At 50.8% G+C, this 19761-nt stretch overlaps 2 long non-coding RNA genes across 2 annotated transcripts in view; both read left to right on the top strand.

Moving 5' to 3' along the window:
- Nucleotides 1–19761, top strand: part of LOC139273850 (uncharacterized) — a 697517-nt gene that overhangs the window by 277122 nt on the left and 400634 nt on the right. The window lies entirely within an intron of this gene.
- LOC139273849 (uncharacterized) overlaps nt 1–19761 on the top strand; it is a 41309-nt gene that overhangs the window by 10621 nt on the left and 10927 nt on the right. Inside the window, exon 2 of the long non-coding RNA XR_011595405.1 lies at nt 10669–10857. This is a non-coding gene — a long non-coding RNA (uncharacterized lncRNA). The remainder of the gene's footprint in view (nt 1–10668; nt 10858–19761) is intronic.

Raw genomic sequence — 19761 nt, 5'->3', positions numbered from 1 at the left:
GCCACGTATTTATCTGACTAGCCTTCCTATTTCTACCCTCACTAGTACGTGGCACTGGCAATAATCCCGAGATTATCACCTTTGACGTCCTGGCTTTCAATCTTACTCCGAGCTCCCTAAACTCCGCTTTCAGGACCTCATCCCTCTTTCTACCTATGTCGTTGGTAACAATGTGGACCACAACCACTGGCTGATTCCCCCTTCCCTCCCCAGAATACCCTGCAGTCGCTCAGTGACATCATTGACCCTTGCACCAGGGAGGCAACACACCATCCTGATGTCACTTTTGCTGCCACAGAAGCGCCTATCTGCTTCCCTAACTATTGAATCTCCTATCACTATAGCCCTTCCCATCTTCTTCCTCCCCCCCTGTGCAGCTGAGCCACCCACGGTGCTGTGGACTTGGCCCTGGCTGCACTCCCCAGAGGCATCACCGCCCTCGCCAGTAGTCAGAATAGAGTACCGGTTGGAGAGCGGGATAGCCTCAGGGGACTCCTGCACTACCTGCCTCGCCATACTCTTGTGTGTGACGGTCACCCATTCCCTATCCTCCTGTACCCTTTTAACCTGTGGGGTGACCATCTGTGCTGTATGATTCCCTGAAATGGTGACGGTCTGGGAGTATCTGTCTAAGAAGGTGAAATGGCAAGTGGTCAGGGAGAGCCCATCACCAAAACACGGAGATATTACAGATAGATAGGGAGGGACAGAGTGTATAAAAAGGTGACGAGAGCACAGACACCCAGCCAGAGTCAGCACCTTCAGGGGATGAGAGGGAGGGGAACCAGCGAGTGCAGAACTGAACCCAGTAAGAGCAGAACTGAACCCAGTAAGAGTCAGCACCTTCAGGGGAGGGTAACCAGTGAGTGTAGAACTGAACCCAGCCAGAATCAGCGCTTTCAAGGAAGGGAAAAAACTGGAAGCAGTGGGAAAAATAGTTTGAGATGGTGCAATGGGTTTGGACTTCTGCATGGGGAGGAGGGAGAGTGTGTGGGATGGAGATTTACAGCTTTGGAGAACAAGAGACTCGGACCAAACATCATGTCAAGATCTGATGGGGTTACTCAATTCATCAGGACCTGAATATACACTGTCTCATCAAACACTTTTGGATGAAAGGTTAAACCCAGGTCCTGTCTGCCCTCTTAAGTTGACGTAAAATATCCCATGGCACTATTTCGAAGAAGAGCAGTGGGGTTATCCCCGATGTCCTGGCCAATTTTCCACATGGCAGACTGGTCACATGCTGAGGTGCAGAGGGACCTGGGGGTCATTGTGCATGAAACTCTTTTTGGAGTTCATCTGCAAAACAAAAAAACATTAAACGGTGCCACCCGACCTGGGTGACACTCCAGACATTTACAAGGCCCTTTTTTTTCCCCCTTTTTTTTTTTTTTTTGTGTTTTTCTTTTTTTGGTTTTTTTTTGGGCACTAAAATCACAATTTTTCCCCAGTGCCCCCTATAAAAGGGAAGGGTCATTGTGCATGAATCCCAAAAAAAAAAAAAGTTTGCAGCTGCAGCAGGTAATCAGGAAGGCGAATGGAATGTTGGCCTTCATTGCGAGAGGGATGGAGTACAAAAGCAGGGAGGTCCTGCTGCAACTGTATAGGGGTATTGGTAAGGCCGCACCTGGAGTACTGCGTGCAGTTTTGGTCACCTTACTTAAGGAAGGGGGTACAGAGACGATTCACTCGGCTGATTCCAGAGATGAGGGGGTAACCTTATGATGATAGATTGAGTAGACTGGGTCTTTACTCGTTGGAGTTCAGAAGGATGAGGGGTGATCTTATAGAAACATTTAAAATCATGAAAGGGATAGACAAGATAGAGGCAGAGAGGTTGTTTCCACTGGTAGGGGAGGCTAGAACTAGGGGGCACAGCCTCAAAATACGGGGGAGCCAATTTAAAACCGAGTTGAAAAGGAATTTCTTCTCCCAGAGGGTTGTGAATCTGTGGAATTCTCTGCCCAAGGAAGCAGTTGAGGCTAGCTCATTGAATGTATTCAAGTCACAGATAGATAGATTTTTAACCAATAAGGGAATTAAGGGTTACGGGGAGCAGGCGGGTAAGTGGAGCTGAGTCCACGGCCAGATCAGCCATGATCTTATTGAATGGCGGAGCAGGCTCGAGGGGCTAGATGGCCTACTGCTGTTCCTAATTCTTATTATGTTCTTACATCACAAAAGTAAAAGCCTATGAGACGCAGGGCAAAGTGGCAAGTTGGATCTAAAATTGGCTCAGAGGCAGGAAGCAAAGTGTAATGGTTGATGGGTGTTTTAGTGACTGGAAGGCTGTATCCAATAGGGTTCCATAGGGCTCAGTGCTGGATCCCTTGCTTTTTCTGGTACATATCAATGACTTGGACTTGAATGTTGGGGGTATGATTAAGAAGTTGCAGATGACACTAAATTAGGCTGTGTGGTTGATAATGAATAAGAAAGTTGCAGACTGCAGGAAGATATCAATGTACTCGTCAGGTGGGCAGAACAGTGGCAAATGGAATTCAATCCGGATAAGTGTGAGGGAGTGCATTTGGGGAGGTCTAACAAGGCAAAGGAATACACATTTAATGGTACGACACTGAGAAGTGTAGAAGGAGTGCAGTCCACTATCCCTGAAGGTTGCAGGCCAGGTAGATAAGTTTGTTAAGAAGGCATACGGAATGCTTGCCTTTATTGGCCGAGGCATAGAATACAAGAGCAATGAGGTTATGCTTGAAGTGCATAAAACTGGTTAGGCCACAGCTAGACTACTGCGTGCAGTTCTGGTAACCACATTACAGGAAAAATGTGATTGGACTGGAAAGGGTGCAGAGGAAATTTACAAGAATTTTGGCTCTGAGGAAAAATTGGAGATTCTTTGGGACAGAGGAGGCTGAGGGGAGACCTAATTGAGGTGTGTAAGATTGAGGGGCCTGAATAGAGTGGATAGGAAGGACCTGTTTCCCTTGGCGAAGGGATCAACAACCAGGGACATAGTTTTAAAATAATTGGTTGAAGGTTTAGAAGAGATATGAGGGCAAATTTCTTCACCCAGAGAGTGGTGGGGGTCTGTAACTCACTGCCTGAAAGGGTGGTCGAAGCAGAAACACTCACCACATTTAAAAAGTACCTGGATGTGCACTTGAAGTGCCGTAACCTACAGGGCTACAGACCAAGAGCTGGAAAGTGGGATTAGGCTGGATAACGTTTTGTCGGCCGGCACGGCTACGATTGGCTGAAATGGCCTCCTGCCGTGCTGTAAATTTCTATGATTGTATGAAACACTCCCAGGGCAGGTACAGCATGGGTTACATACAGAGTAAATCTCCACCTACACTGTCCCATCAAACACTCCCAGGGCAGGTGCGGCACTAATGCTGAGTGAAGCTCCCCTGAAGCCCCACCCCTCAGGTCCCCGGATTGGTAGGAGGACCTACCGCACTTTCGGTCTCCAGGCGCCGCCCACTCACTCCCTATTGGTCAGAACCTCCCATCACTCAGGTGCTGTGCAGATCATGTGGCTGCGGACAAAAGGAATCGGCTCGCGGCCGGAGTGGGGGCTGCCCGGGACTCTCGGGGTGGGAGGGAGGGGGAGTGGAGGGGCAGCCCTCGAATCTCGATTCTCGACTCTCGACTCTCGGGCTGGGGGAGAGGGAGGGAGGGAGGGGTGGCCCTGGACTCTCGGGCTTGGGGGGGACTCTCGGGCTGGGGGGGCATGGGTGCGACTCTGGGACTGGGGGGGAGGTGGGGTCTCTCGGGCTGGGGGAAGAGGAGGGCCGCCCAGGACTCTGGGACTGGAAGGGAGGTGGTCTCTTGGGCTGGGGGGGAGAGGACGGCCATTCGAGACTCTGGGACTGGGGGGGGGGAAGAGGTGGGGGCGCCTGGGACTCTTGTGCTGGGGGGAGAGGTGGGGCCGCATTGGACTGGGGGGGGAGAGGTGGGGGCCGCCTGTGACTGGTGGGGGGAGAGGTGGGGGCGCCTGGGACTCTGGGACTGGGGGAGGAGAGGTGGGGGCCCCATGGGATTCTGGGACTGGGGGGGAGGTGGGGGCGCCTGGGACTCTGGGACTGGTGGGGGGAGAGGTGGGGGCGCCTGGCACTCTGGGACTGGGGGGGAGGTGGGGGTGCTCAGGACGCTGGGACTCTGGGAGGAGGAGGGGGCCGCCCGGGTGTCTCGGGCTGGTTGGGGGGGGCGCCGCCCAGGACACTTGGGCTGGATGGGGGGGGGAGGACCCCCGGAGAGCTTCTGGCTCGGAACCAACACTGGCCTTTGGCCGAGAATCACCGGCCGCCGCGGAGCCCCAGGCAGAGACCACCAGCGCGCAGGCGAGAGCGAGCTGGATGGATGGGTGAGGGGTCGTGCGCTGAGCATGTGCGGTGTGGTCCTGCTAACTATTGTGTTCCGAACACAGATGAGACTGCACACAGGGAGGTTAAAGTAACAGTGACCTCAGTCTTTAATAAGACACTCCAGAGTGAGGAACAGCCCTTAGGGGCTGGTTTATACACAGTGCTCCCAAGGGATGCTGGGATCCCTTGAGACTTCAGGGGATACGCTCCCTGGTGGCGTAACATGGGAGTGCATGCTTTACAGATACACAACATCACTCCCCGCACCCCCGCCCCCCACCAAAGTCAAAGTGTAAACTATTTACAAGGTGAGGCGGTCGGGAGCCTTTCTTTCCCTGGTGTACCGCCTCGGTACAAATGTCTGTTCTGGTGTGTTGGCTCTGCCCTCGCTGGGCTGGCGTGTTGTTGGCCCTGCAGGGCTGCTGGGTGAGCCTGGCCTTGCTGGGCTGTTGGGCATGATGGGTTCGATTTCCTGGTCCGGGTGATGTCGTTGATCCTTTGGGTGTGTGTTGTGGGCTCGAAAAAGGTGGTGTCTGCTGTGGGTTGTTCAGGGCAGTCTGTGAACTGCAGCCTCGTTTGGTCCAGGTGCTTTCTGCAAATTTGTCCATTGTCTAGTTTGATTACAAACACCATATTCCCTTCTTTAGCTATCACCGTGCCCGCGATCCACTTGTGACCATGTCCATACTTTAGCACATACACAGGGTCATTCAGATCAATTTCCCGTGACACAGTGGCGCGACCATCATTTACATTTTGTTGCTGCCGCCTGCTCTCTACCTGATCATGCAGGTTGGGCTGAACCAGCGAGAGTCTGGTTTTAAGTGTCCTTTTCATGAGTAGCTCAGCCAGGGGCACCCCTGTGAGCGAGTGGGGTCTCGTGCGGTAGCTGAGCAGTACCCGGGACAGGCGGGTTTGGAGTGAGCCTTCTGTGACTCGTTTAAGGCTCTGTTTGATCTGGCTACCACTTTCATCATTACTATACCCGGGTGTGTACTGTGGAGATCCGAGATGAACGTCTTCCTGCCATTTTTTGGTAGCACTACACGGTTACCCCACAACAGGCAGTCTGCCTGAATGGACAGCTCGTCCTTTTTCCACTGGAATGGCTTGATTAGCATTTCAACGGGGATGCTGGCCCAGCTCCCATGCAGTACACAGTTTTTTACTCGGGATAGCAGAGGATCTTGGCTGGTCCAAGTCCTAATCTGGCAGGCCATGACAGGTCATTTATCATTTTCAAACGCTTCCATGACCATCAACAAGTCTGCGGGCTGCGCCATCATCAACAAGTTTGCAGGCTGCGCCATTTCCACCCCCGTGGTGGGCAATGGTAGCCGACTGAGAGCATCCACAAAGTTCTCGGTGCCTGGCCTGTGGCGGATGGTATAGTTATACGCTGATAGCACAAGTACCCACCTTTGTATGTGGGCTGAGGAATTAGTATTTATCCCCTTATTTTCAGCGAACAGTGATATGAGGGACTTGTGATTGATTTCCAGCTCAAATTTGAGGCCAAGCAGGTACTGATGCATTTTCTTTACCCCGAACACACACGCTAATGCCTCTTTCTCAATCATGCTGTAGGCCCTCTCGGACTTAGACAAGCTCCTGGAAGCATAGGCGACAGGTTACAACTTCCCCGCAATGTTAGCTTGTTGTAATACACACCCGACTCCATACGACAACGCATCACATGCTAGCACAAGTCTCTCACACAGGCTATACAATACAAGCAGCTGATTGGAGCATTAAATATTTCTGGCTTTCGCAAAAGCAATTACTTGTTTTTTTCCCCATACCCACTTCTCACTTTTGCGCAGTAACACATGTAGGGGCTCTAAAAGGGTGCTTAATCCCGGTAGGAAGTTACCAAAATAGTTGAGGAGTCCCAACAATGACCACAGCTCCATGACATTCTGCGGCCTGAGTACGTTCCTGATAATCTCTGTCTTGGCGTCTGTGGGCTGAATGCCGTCCGCTGCGATCTTTCTCCCCAAAAGCTCCACTTCTGTTGCCATGAAGACGCATTTCAACCTCTTCAGCCGCAGCCCTATGCGAATCAGTCACCGGAGGACATCCTGCAGGTTTTGTAGGTGCTCGGCGGTGTCCTGACCCGTGACCAATATGTCGTCCTGAAAGAGCACCGTGTGTGATATCGAATTGAGTAGGCTCTCCATGTTTCTCTGAAAGATCGCTGCAGCCGACCGAATTCCAAACGGGCATCTGTTGTAGATGAACAGTCCCTTGTGCGTGTTGATGCAGGTGAGGCCCTTTGAAGACTCCTCCAGCTCCTGCGTCATGAAGGCCGAAGTTAGGTCGAGCTTGGTGAACATCTTGCCTCCTGCCAGCGTCGCAAATAGGTTGTCTGCATGAGGTAGCGGGTATTGGTCCTGTAACGAGAAACGATTAATAGTTACTTTATAATCGCCGCAAATCCTGACCGTGCCATCACTTTTGAGTACTGGAACAATCGGGCTGGCCCACTCGCTGAATTCCACTGGGGAGATGATGCCCTCGCGTTGCAGCCTGTCCAGCTTGATTTCCACTCTCTCCCTCATCATGTGAGGTACCGCTCGCACTGTGTGGTGAATGGGTCGTGCCTCTGGGACCAAGTGGATCCGCACCTTCGCCCCGGAAAAGTTTCCAATGCCTGGCTCAAAAAGGGAAGGAAATGTGTTAAGAACCTGGGTACATGAGGCCTCATCGACATGTGATAGTGCTTGGATGTCATCCCAGTTCCACTGGATTTTGCCCAGCCAGCTCCTTTGAAGCAGTGTGGGGCCATCGCCCGGGACAATCCAGAGTGGCAGTTCGTGCACCGTGCCCCCGTAGGTGACCTTGACCATGGCGCTGCCCAGGACAGTGATAAGCTCTTTAGTGTACGTTCTCAGTTTCGTGTGGATGGGGCTCAGGGCTGGTCTGAATGCCTTGTTGCACCACAGACTCAAACATCTTTTTACTCATGATGGATTGGCTAGCGCAGTGTCCAGTTACATGGCTAGGGGTAAGCCATTCATTTTTACGTTTAGCATTATAGGTGGACATTTCATCGAAAATGTGTGCACCCCGTGTATTTCAGCATCTGCCTCCTCTCTCTGAGGCTCGAAATTGCCTTGATCCACCATGGACTGATCCTCCTCTGCCATGTGGTGGTTAGCAGGTTTTGCAGAGCTTGCTGCTCGTTTGCAAGCTCGTTGGAGGTGCCCCATTGTTCCACAGCTCTTGCAAACATACCCTTTGAAGTGGCATGAATAGGCTGAATGGAAGCCTCCACAGTGCTAAAAAGATGTGAATTGCATTGCATTCATCCTTTGTTGGGTACTCTTTGAGTCATCTGGGTCACCTGAGGCCTGCTGGCAGTTGCAGACTCGTGGTTTCTGCCCTGTACATTTCTGCTCGCAAACACAGTTCCAGTTAATTTATCAACATTGCTAGCACTTGTGTGCTGAGAGATTTGTTTGGTGTTATCACTGGTGGACATAAACGCCTGTGCTATCGCAATGGCCTTACTAAGGGTCGGTGTGTCTACAGTCAAGAGTTTTCGTAGGATGGTCTCGTGGCCAATGCCCAGTACAAAAAAGTCTCTGAGCATCTGCTCCAGGTAGCCATCAAACTCAAGTCCTGCAATTTGCCTTAGTATGGCGATGTAGCTTGCCACTTCCTGACCTTCAGATCGCTGGCACATGTAGAACCGATACCTCGCCATCAGCTGCTCTCCCTTGGGTTAAGATGCTCCTGAACCAGTGTACACAGCTCCTCACACGACTTATCTGTGGGTTTCACCGGAGCCAGAAGACTCTTCGAGGCTGTAGGTCGGTGCCCCGCAGACCGTGAGGAGGACCGCTCTCCTTTTTGCAGCGTTTCCGTCTCCGTCCAGCTCGTTGGCTACAAAGTACTGGTCTAGCCATTCGACATAGGCTTCCCAGTCCTCACCCTCCGAGAACTTCTCCAGGATGCCCACAGTTTGCTGCATCTTTGCGTTGGATTCGTATTCTCGTCACCAGTTATTGTGTTCCTAACACAGATGAGGCTGCACACAGGGAGGTTAAAGTAATAGTGACTTCAGTCTTTAATAAGACACTCCAGAGTGAGGAATAGACCTTAGGGGCCAGCTTATATACAATGCTCCCAAGGGATGCTGGGATCTCTTGGGACTTCAGGGGATGAGTTCACTGGTGGCGGAACATGGGAGTGCATGCCTTACAGATACACAACACTAACGACACCTTGTATTTATATAATATAATATATTGCTTTTCTCTCCCCAGATGCTGCCTGACCCACTGAGATTTCCAGCATTCTCTGTTTTTATTTCAGATTCCAGCAGTATTTTGCTTTTGTCTTGTATTTATATAGCAACTTTAATGTAGTAAAGCGTCCTGTGGTGCTTCACAGGAGTGTTATATTATGGGATAAAAAATGTGACACTGAGCCACAAATGGAGAAGTTAGGGCAGGTGATCAAAAGCTTTGTCAAAGAGGTAGGTTTTAAGTAGCATCTTAAAGGAGGAAAGAGAGGCAAGAGGCACAGAGGTTTAGGCCAGGAGTTCCAGAGCTTGGGGCCTCGGCAACAGAAGGCGCGGCCACAATGGTTGAGTGATTAGAATCAGGGATGCTCAAGGGGGCAGAATTGGAGGAGCGCAGACATCTTTAGGGGTTGTGGGGCTGAAGGAGATTACAGAGATAGGGAGGGGCGAGGCCATGGAGGGATTTGTAAACATGGATGAGAATTTTGAAATCGAAGCGTTGCTTAATCGGGAGCCAATGTAGGTCAGCGAGACTTGTGCGAGTTAGGACATGGGCAGTGAGCACAGGGGGTGATGGGTGAACAAGACTTGGTGCGAGTTAGGATACGAGCAGTGAGCACAGAGGGTGATGGATGAGTGTACTTGGTGCGAGTTGTAACATGGGCAGCGAGCACAGGGGGTGATGGGTGAGCGAGACTTGGTGTGAGTTAGGACACGGGGCAGTGAGCACAGGGGTGATAGGTGAGCGAGACTTGGTGTGAGTTAGGACACGGGTAGCAAACACAGGGGTTGATGGGTGAGCGAGACTTGGTGTGAGTTAGGACACGGGGCAGTGAGCACAGGGGGTGATGGGTGAGCGGAACTTGGTGTGAGTTAGGATACGGGGCAGTGAGCACACAGGGTGATGGGTGAGCAGGACTTGGTGCGAGTTAGGACATGGGTAGCGAACACAGGGGGTGATGGGTGAGCGTGACTTGGTGTGAGTTAGGACACGGGCAGTGAGCACACGGGGTGATGGGTGAGCGAGATTTGGTGCGAGTTGGGACACGGGCAGTGAGCACAGGGGGTGATGGGTGAGCGAGACTTGATGCGAGTTAGGACACGGGGCAGTGAGCACAGGGGGTGATGGGTGAGCGAGACTTGGTGCGAGTGGGACACAGGCAGTGAGCACGGGGTGATGGGTGAGCGAGACTTGCTGCGAGTTAGGACACGGGCAGTGAGCACGGGGTGATGGGTGAGCGAGACTTGCTGCGAGTTAGGACACGGGGCAGTGAGCACGGGGTGATGGGTGAGCGATACTTGGTGCGAGTTAGGACATGGGCACTCCCCTGCTCTTTTCCCATAGCTCTGCAAATATTGTCCCTTCAGTATTTATCCAATTCACTTTTGAAAGATACTATTGAATCTGCTTCCACCACCCTTTCAGGCAGTGCATTCCAAATTGCAACAACTCGCTGCATAACAATGTTTCCTCATGTCGCCTCTGCTTCTTTTGCCAATCACTTGAACTCTGTGTCCTTAGGTTACCAAACCTTCTGCCACTGGAAAGTGTTTCTCCTTATTTAGTCTATTAAAACCGTTCATGATTGTGAACACTCGATCAAATCTCCTCTTAACCTTTTCTGCTCCAAGGACAATAACCGCAGCTTCTCCGGTATCTCCACATAACTGAAGTCCCTCATACTTGGTACCATTCTAGTAAATCTCTTCTGCACTCTCTCTAAGGTGTAGACATCCTTCTGAAAGTGTGGTGCCCAGAACTGAACACAATGTGCCAGCTGAGGCCTAACCAGTGTTTTATAACGGTTTAGTATAACTAAACATCAAATGCTGATATTTCTGTGATGGGGTTTAAATGGGCGAAGTTTATCCAGTCAGTTGGATGTGAGCTGAAACATGTGTATTTGGAGTGGAGAGACAGGGACACGCTGTGTAACCGGGCACAGACACTCGGCACAGCCCAGACATCACTTGTTTCCCACTTGGCCCAAATGGAATACATTAATTGCAACAATTCATTTGATTTGACTTTAAATAGTTTTGTTTATAAATTTAATCATGCTTCTCTAATTTTATTTCTTAACTCAGATTCACGGCCTCATTTTATTTCTTCCTCTGAGTCCCTCAACTTCATCTGGCAGCGTAATGTTGGCGAGGGGTGATTGATTGCCCTGGGAACCAACAGGAAGAGAGCTCAAAGGCCGGAGGGCCCAGGGAGCAGCGTGTTCTGCAACCAATCGCGGTGCTTGAGGGGTGGATCCTGAATTGACCTGTCAGGTGAGTCAGTGTGAACCCCTGTTAAATAATTTATCTTTTAAATATTCACTAAATATATTCAAAAAGGAGTTAGATGTAGTTCTTACTACTCGGGGGATCAAGGGGTATGGCGAGAAAGCAGGAATGGGGTACTGAAGTTGCATGTTCAGCCATGAACTCATTGAATGGCAGTGCAGGCTCGAAGGGCCGAATGGCCTACTCCTGCACCTATTTTCTATGTTTCTATGTAAAAGTTAAATCGAGATTTCTTTTGTCAACCAAACAGTTTAACATTTTTCAGTATTTTGTTTTCCTGGAGTTCCTATTATGAGTTTCAGACACATCAATGACAAGTGGACCAGGTGTTTAAAGGTCATTCATTTCCCTCATGTCGCTGTTAGTTAAAGGGACAGAGATTGATTTCCCTTCATTATGCATCTTTAGTAGTTAAACAAAAATCCTTCCTGTTAGTGAGTCACATTCAACACTGGGGGAGACGGCTGGTGGCTTCAGCCTTTAAAATACTCCTCCTCTTGTTCAAATCCCTCCAAGGCCTCGCCCCTCCCTATCTCTGGAACCTCCTCCAGCCCGCCAACCCTCTTAATAAGGAGAAACAATTTTCAGTGTCAGAAGGGTCAGTAACCAGAGGGGCAGATTTAAGGTGATTGGCAAATGAACCAGGTGCGACATGAGGGAAAAAAATTAAGCAGCGAGATGTTATGACCTGGAACGCACTGCCTGACAGTGTGGTGGAAGCAGATTCACCAGTAACTTTCAAAAGAGATAAATATTTGCAGCATTATGAGGCAAGAGTAGGACAAGAGTACCCTGAGTGCATCTCGCTCGCTAACCGGTTTTCAGTTCTGGATACTGTCCTCTGGGGAGTGCAGCCAGAGCCATGTCCATGACACTACGGGTGGCTCAGCTGCAGGGGTGTTGGAAGAAGAGTGGAAGAGCCACAGTGGTAGGGGATTCAATAGTTAGAGGAAAAGACAGGCACTTCTGCAGCCACAGACGTGACTCCAGGGTGGTATGTTGCCTCCCTGGTGCCAGGGTCAAGTATGTCACTGAGCGGCTGCAGGACATTCTTGAAGGGGGGACGATGAACATCCAGAGGTCATGCTCCATATCGGTACCAATGACATAGATAGAAAGAGGGATGAGGTTCTGCAGCCAGATTTTAGGGAGCTAGGAAAGAGATTAAAAAGCAGGACCTCAAAGGTAGTAATCTCCAGATTACACTCAGTGCCATGTGCTGGTGAGTACAGAAATAAGAGGATAGAGCAGGTGAATGTGTGGCTGGAGAGATGGTGCAGGAGGGTTGGCTTTAGATTCCTGAGGCATTGGGACTGTTTCTGGGGGAGGTGGGACCAGTACAAGCCGGTCAGGTTGCACCTCAACAGGAGTGGGACCAATATCCTCACTGGGGGTTTTGCTAGTGTTTTTGCTAGGCAGCGGAAACAAAGGCTAGAAAATAGACAACAAGGGAGTTTGGCAGCGCTAAATGCCAGTGCCAGTGTGTTTCAATGAGATCACCTCTCATTCGTCTAAACTCCAGAGAGAATAGGCCCATTCCACACAAACTCTCATCAAAAGACAGCCCTCTCATCCCAGGAATCATTCTCGAAATACTTCAATGCCAGTGCAAGGAGTCTAGGGAATGAGGCAGATGAGCTGAGGGCGTGGAGGTATGATATTGTAGCTATTTTTGAGACATGGCCAAAAGAAGGGCAGGAATGGCAGCTCAACATTCCTGGTTACAGGGTTTTAAAACGAGATAGAGAGGGGGATAAAAAAGGAGGGGTGGGTGTTGCAATATTAATTAAAGAAACAATTGCAGCTGTGAGGAGGGATGATATATTCGAAGGATCATCAAATGAGGCCTTAATGGGATGAACTGGAGAACAAAAAAGGGGCAATCACACTGCTGGGGATGTACTATAGACCCCCAAACAGTCAGAGGGAGATAGAAGAGCAAATATGTAGGCACATTTCTGATATGTGCAAAAACAATAGGCCAGTAATGCTAGAGGATTTCAACTACCCTAATATTAACTGGGATAGAATTAGTGTGAAAGGTATAGTGGGAGCAGAATTCTTAAAATGCATTCAGGAGAACTTTTTTAGCCAGTACGAAGAAAGACCAACAAGAGAGGGGTCGTTTCTGGACTTAGTTTTAGGAAATGAAGCTGGGCAGGTGGAAGGGGTATCAGTGGGAGAGAAATTTGGTGCTGGTGATCATAATTCAGTTAGATTTAGGGTAGTTATGGAAAAGGACAAAGATAGACAATGAATAAAAGTTCTCAATTGGGGAAAAGCTCATTTTACTAAGCGGAGATGTGATTTAGCCAAAGTGGACTGCAAACAGCGACTTGAATCAGTGTCAGAGCAGTGGGAGGCACTCAAGGAGGGAGATAGTGAGGGTTCAGAGCAAGTACATTCCCTTAAGATAAAAAGTGGGACTCATAAATCTAGAACCCTTTGAATGTCAACATTAGAACATAAGAAATAGGAGCAGGAGTAGGCCAACTGCCCCTCGAGCCTGCTCTGCCATTCAATAAGATCATCGACCTCAACTCCACTTGCCCGACCAATCGCCATATCCCTTGATTCTCCTAGAGTCCAAAAATCTCTGGGGGCAACAACACTGAGTGCAGCCCAGGTCGCAGATATGAACTGGGGAACATCCTCCCCACATGAGGGGGGGAGAAGAGGGGAGGGGGAAAGAGAGGGGAAGAGAAGAAGGGAAGAGGGGAGGCGAAGAAGGGAAGAAGGGGAGGGGAAGAAGGGGAGGGGAAGAAGGGGAGGAGGATGGGAAGAGGGGAGGGGGAGGAAGAGGGGAGAAGAGGGGAGGGGGGAGAAGAGGGGAGGGGGGGAAGGGGGAGAAGAGGGGAGGGGGGGAAGGGGGGAGAAGAGGGGAAGAGGGGAGGGGGGAAGGGGGAGAAGAGGGGAGGGGGGAAGGGGGGAGAAGAGGGGAGGGGGGGAAGGGGGGGAGAAGAGGGGAGGAGGGGAAGGGGGGAGAAGAGGGGAGGGGGGGAAGGGGGAGAAGAGGGGAGGGGGGGAAGAGGGGAGGGGGGGGGAAGAGGGGAGAAGAGGGGAGGGGGAAAGAGAGGAGGGGGGGAAAGAGGGGAGAAGAGGGGAGGGGAGGGGGGGGAAGAGGGGAGGGGGGGAGGGAGGGGAGGGGGAAAGAGGGGAGGGGAGGGAGGGGAGGGGAGGGGGGAAGGAGGGGAGGGGAGGAGGGGAGGGGAGGGGGGGAAAGAGGGGAGGGGCGGCGAGGGGGGGGAAAGAGGGGGGGGGGAAGAGGGGAGGGGAGGGGGGGGAAAGAGGGGAGGGGAGGGGGGGAAAGAGGGGAGGGGAGGGGGGGAAGAGGGGAGGGGGAGAGAGGGGAAGATGGGAGGGGAGGGGAGGAGAGTGGGGGGAGGGGAGGGGGAGGGAAGAGGAGAGGGGGGGAGGGAAGAGGAGAGGGGGTGGAAAGAAGAGAGGGGGGAGGGAAGGAGGGGAGGGAAGGAGGGGGGGAAGAAGAGAGAGGGGGGAAGAAGAGAGAGGAGAGTGAAGGGGGGGGGGAAGAAGAGAGAGGAGAGGGAAGGGGGGAAAGATGAGAGGGGGGGAGGAGAGGCGGGAAGAGGGGGGAGGATGAGAGGCGGGGAGGCGGGGAGGGGAGAGGGGGAAGAGGGGGGAGGGGGGGAAGAGGGGGGGAGAGGGGGAAGGGGGAGGAAGAGGGGGGGAAGAGGCGGGGAAGAGGAGAGGGGAGGGGAAGGGGGAAGAGGAGAGGGGAGGGGAAGGGGGGAAGAGGGGAAGGGGGGAGGAGGGGAGGGGGGGGAAGACGGGGGGGAAAGAGGGGAGGGGAGGGAGGTGGGGAGGAGAGGAGGGAAGAGGAGAGGGGAGGGAGGTGGGGGGAAGATGGGGGGAGGAGAGGGGGTAAGACGGGGGGGAGGAGCGGGGGGAAGAGGGGAGGGGAGGGGACGGGGGAAGAGGGGAGGGGAAGAGGGGAGGAAGAGGGGAGGGTTGGGGGGAGGGGGGGAGGGGAGGGTGGAAGAGGGGAGGGGGGAAGAGGGGAGGGGAGTGGAGGGGGGAAGAGGGGAGTGGAGGGAAGGGGGGAAGAAGGGGGGGGAGAGGAGGGGGAAGGGGGGGAGAGGGGGAGGGGGAAAAGGGGGGGAGCGAGAAGAGTGGGAAGAGAAGAGGGGAGGGGAGGGCGAAGAGGAGAAGAGGGGAGGGGGGAGGAAGAGAGGAGAGGGGAGGAAGAGGGGGGAGGGGAGGAAGAGGGGGGAGGCTGGAAGAGGGGGCAGGAAGAAGGGAGGAGGAGGAAGGGGGAATGGGGGGAGGAGGAAGGGGGAATGGGGGGAGGGGGAACGGGGAGGAGGATGGCGGAACGGGGGGGAGGAAGGTGGTGGGGTGGAGAGGGAGGAGGGGTGGAGAGGGAGGAGGGTGTGGGGGGAGGAGGGGTGTGGGGGAAGAGGGGTGAGGTGGGGGGAGGAGAGGGAGGAGGGGGGTGAGGTTGGGGGAGATGGGAGGAGAGAGAGGAGGGGGGTGAGGTTGGGGGAGATGGGAGGGGGTGGGGGGAGAAGGGGGGGCAGGGAGGGCGGTGGGGGAGAGGAGAGAGAGGGGAGGGGAGAGGAGAGAGGGGGCAGGGGGGAGAGCGAGAGCGAGGGGGAGAGGGAGCCCCGGGCCAGGATATAAACCGGAGAACATTCTTCCCACACCGGGGGACCCAGGCCTGGATATAAACCGGGGAACATTCTCTCTCTGCCTGCCGGGTCCCTGGTTTGCTCCAGCCCGAAGGAGCGGTCAGTGCATGTGCAGTGTCTGCTTCAAACTCTCAGGGAGCGTCTGTAAATAAAAGAGAAATAGTAATGGACCAGGGAGCGTCTGTAAATGAAGGTGCAATGGTGACTGAGCAGGGAGCGTCTGTAAAGAATTCTAGAATCCCAGACTATTACAGCACAGAAGGGGGCCATTCGGCTCATCGAGTCTGCGCAGCTCTTTCGGGGAGCAATCCAGTTATCCCGCTCCCCCGCTCTTTCCCCAAATCCCTGCAAATATCATTCTGCTTCAAGTGTTTATCCAATTCACTTTTGAAGGCTACTACTGAATCTGTCTCCACCGCCCTGTCAGGCAGTGCGTTCCAAATCCTAACCACTGCTTGTGTGAAAATGATTCTCCTCATGTGACCTCTGTTTTTGCCAATCACCAAAGCTGTGCCCTCTGGTTATCAGCCATTGGAAACCGTTTCTCTCTATTTATTCCATCTAAACTCTTCATGATTGTAAACACCTCTATCAAATCTCCTCTTAGCATTCTCTGCTCCAAGGAGAACAATCCCAGCTTCTCCAGTCTACCCACGTAACTGAAGTCCCTCATCCCTGGCATTATTCTAGTAAATCTCTTCTGCACCCTCTCCAAAGCCTTTGTATCCTTCCTAAACTGTGGTGCCCAGAATTGGACACAATCCTCCAGCTGGGGTCGAGCTAGTGTTTTATATCGGTTTAGCTTAACTTCCCGGCTTTAGTACTTTGTGCCTCTATTTATAAAGCCCAGGATCCTTTCCACTTTATTAGCTGTTTTGTTAACCTGTCTTGCCACCTTCAAAGATTTTTAAAAATCTTTAAATCTTTAAAAAAATGTAGCAGAAATGGTGAGTGGTCAGGGAGCGTCTGTAAAGGAAGGAGAAATGGTGACTGGGCATGAAGACTCAATTTTAAAATTCTCATCCTTGTTTTCAAATCCCTCCGTGGCCTCACCCCTCCCTATTTCTGCAACCTCCTCCAGCCCTACAACCCTCCAGGATCTCTCTGCGACCCCAATTCTGGCCTCTTTTAATCACACCACCATTGGTGGCCACGCCTTCAGCTGCCTCGACCCTAAGCTCCAGAATTCCCTCCCTAAACCTCTCCCTCCTCCTTTAAGACCCTCTTTAAAATGTGCCTCTTTGACCAAACCTTTCCTCATACCTCCTTGTATAGCTCGGTGTCAAATTCTATCTGATAGTGCTCCTGTGAAGCACCAGCGGTCATTTTAGTGTGTTATTTCAAGGCTGAGATAGATACATTTTTGGAGTTAGGGGAATCAAGGGATATGAAGACCGGGCGGGAAAGTGGAGTTGAGGCCAATAATCAGCCATGATCTTATTGAATAGTGGAGCAGACTCGAGGGGCCGTATGGCCTGTTCCTGCTCCTAACTCTTTTGTTCTTAAAGGCGCGATATAAATGCAAGTTGTTGTTGTCTATTAAGAAAGGAAAAATGGTGATGGGCCAGGGAGAGCACTTGTTCAGAACTGGGAGATATGGCAGATGGATAGCTTATAGGGAGCGATAGAGTGAGGGAAAGAAGAGAGAGAGAGAGACCATGTACACAAGAAATGAACTGTAAAGTTGGGTGGGGAAGAAGAGGTGGGGAACTGACAGCAGACAAAAGGAGGCACAATGGGAGAAAGCAGAGAAATAAAAGACATACAGAAAATAAAAAGAAAGACTTGAATTTATTTAGCACCTGTCACGACCACCAGATGCCCCAAAGCGCTTTACAACCAATTAAATTATTTTTGAAGTGCAGTCACTGTCATAATGTAGGAAACCCAGCAGCCAATTTGCAATGTGATAATGACCAGATAATCTATTTTACTGATAAGGGAAAATATTGGCCAGGACATCGGGGATAACTCCCCTGTTCTGCTTGAAATAGTGCTATGGGATCTTTTACGTCCACCTGAGGGAGCAGACGGGGCCTCGGTTTAATATCTTATCCAAAGGACAGCATCTCCGACAGTGCAGCAGTCCCTCAGCATTGCACTAAAGCATCAGCCGAGATTTTTGTGCTCATGTCTCTGGAGTGGGCTTCAACTCACAACCTTGTGATTCAGAGGCAAGGGTGCTACCAACTGAGCAATGGCTGACACACATACTAGACGTAGTTAAAGCAGGTTAGCTCAGTTGGAGATGTTAGATGATGCATTTATCAATGCTTAGATATTTTTTCTATTCCTCAAAATCAATAACATTTTGGAATGTTCAAGTCAAGGTTCACAGATTAACATAAAAAATAGGAGCAGGAGTAGGCCATTTGGCCCTTTGAGCCTGCTCTGCTATTCAATAAAATCATGGCTGATCTGATCTTGACCTCAACTCCACTTTCCTGCCTGCTCCCCATAACTCTTGACTCCCTTATCATTCAAAAATCTGTCTATCTCCCCTTTTAAATATATTGAATGACTCAGCCGCCACAGCTATCTGGGGTTGAGAATTCCAAAGATTCACGATCCTCTGAGAGAAGTTGTTCCTCCTCATCTCCGTTTTAAATGGGCGACTCCTTATTCTGAAACTATGTCCCCTAGTTCTAGATTCCTCCAAGAGAGGAAACATCCTCTCTGCATCTACCCTGTCAAGCCCCCTCAGAATCTTACACGTTTCAATTAGATCACCTCTCATTCTTCTTAACTCCAATGAGTATAGGCTCAACATGCTCAACCTTTCTTCATAAGACAACCCCTTCATCTCAGGAATCAACCCAGTGAACCTTCTCTGAACTGCCTCCAATGCAAGTATATCCCTCCTTAAATAAGGAGACCAAAACTGTACGCAGTACTCTAGGTGTGGCCTCACCAATACCCTGTGCAGTTGTAACGAGACTTCCCTGCTTTTATACTCCATCCCCCTTGCAATAAAGGCCAAGATTCCATTTGCCTTCCTAATTACCTGCATACTAACTTTTTGTGTTTCATGCATAAGGACCCCCAGGTTCCTCTGTACCGCAGCATTTTGTAGTCTCCATTTAAATAATAATTTGCTTTTTTATTCTTCCTACCAAAGTGGATAACCTCACATTTTCCTACATTATACGCCATCTGCCAAATTTTTGCCACCTTGCTTAACCTATTGATATCCCTTTGCAGATTCTTTGTGTCCTCCTCACAACTTGCTTTTCCACCTATCTTTGTATCATCAACAAACTCTGAGCAGTGCACTCCGTCCCTTCATCAAAGTCATTGATATAGATTGTAAATAGTTGAGGCCCGAGCACTGATCCCTGTGGCACCCCGTTAGTTACAGTTTGTCAACCTGAAAATGACCCATTTATCCCGACTCTCTGTTTTCTGTTAGTTTGCCAATCCTATATCCATGCTAATATATTACCCCCAACCCTGTGAGCTCTTATATTGTGCAGTAACCTTTTACTTGGCATCTTATCAATGCCTTCTGGAAATCCAAATACACGATATCCACTGGTTCCTCTACATCCACCCTGCTCGTTACATCCTCTACGAAGTCCAGAAAATTTGTTAAACAATATTTCCCTTTGCTTGACTGTATTATGATTTTCTAAATGTCCTGTTACTATTTCCTTAATAATGGACTCCAGCATTTTCCTAATGTTAGGCTAACTGCTTTCTGTCTCCCTCCCTTGTTGAATAAGGGCATTGCATTTGAGGTTTTCCAATCCACTGGGACCTCGCCAGAATCCAGGGAATTTTGGTAGATTACAACCAATGCATCCACTTTCTCTACAGCCACTTCTTTTAACACCCTAGGATGCAGGCCATTAGGTCCAGATGACTTGTCCAATCCATAGGAACTGATCCAGAGTCAATGGAATGTTGGAAAATGACCACCAATGCATCTACTATTTCTAGGGCCACTTCCTTAAGTACTCTGGGATGCAGACTATCAGACCCTGGGGATTTATCGGACTTCATTCCCATCAATTTCCCTAACACCATTTCCTAACTAACAAGGATTTCCCTCAGTTGCCTCAATTCCTCCTTCTCGATAGACCCTCGGTCCCCTAGTGTTTTTGGGAGGTTATTTGTGCCTTCCTTAGTGAAGACAGAACCAAAGTATTTGTTCAATTGGTCTGCCATTTCCTTGTTCCCCATTATGAATTCATCTGATTCTGACTGCAAGGGACCTACATTACTCTTCACTAATCTTTTT

This window comes from Pristiophorus japonicus, chromosome 9, assembly GCF_044704955.1.
Source record: "Pristiophorus japonicus isolate sPriJap1 chromosome 9, sPriJap1.hap1, whole genome shotgun sequence".
Classification (NCBI taxonomy): domain Eukaryota; kingdom Metazoa; phylum Chordata; class Chondrichthyes; family Pristiophoridae; genus Pristiophorus; species Pristiophorus japonicus.
This window is presented reverse-complemented; position numbering and strand designations above follow the sequence as displayed.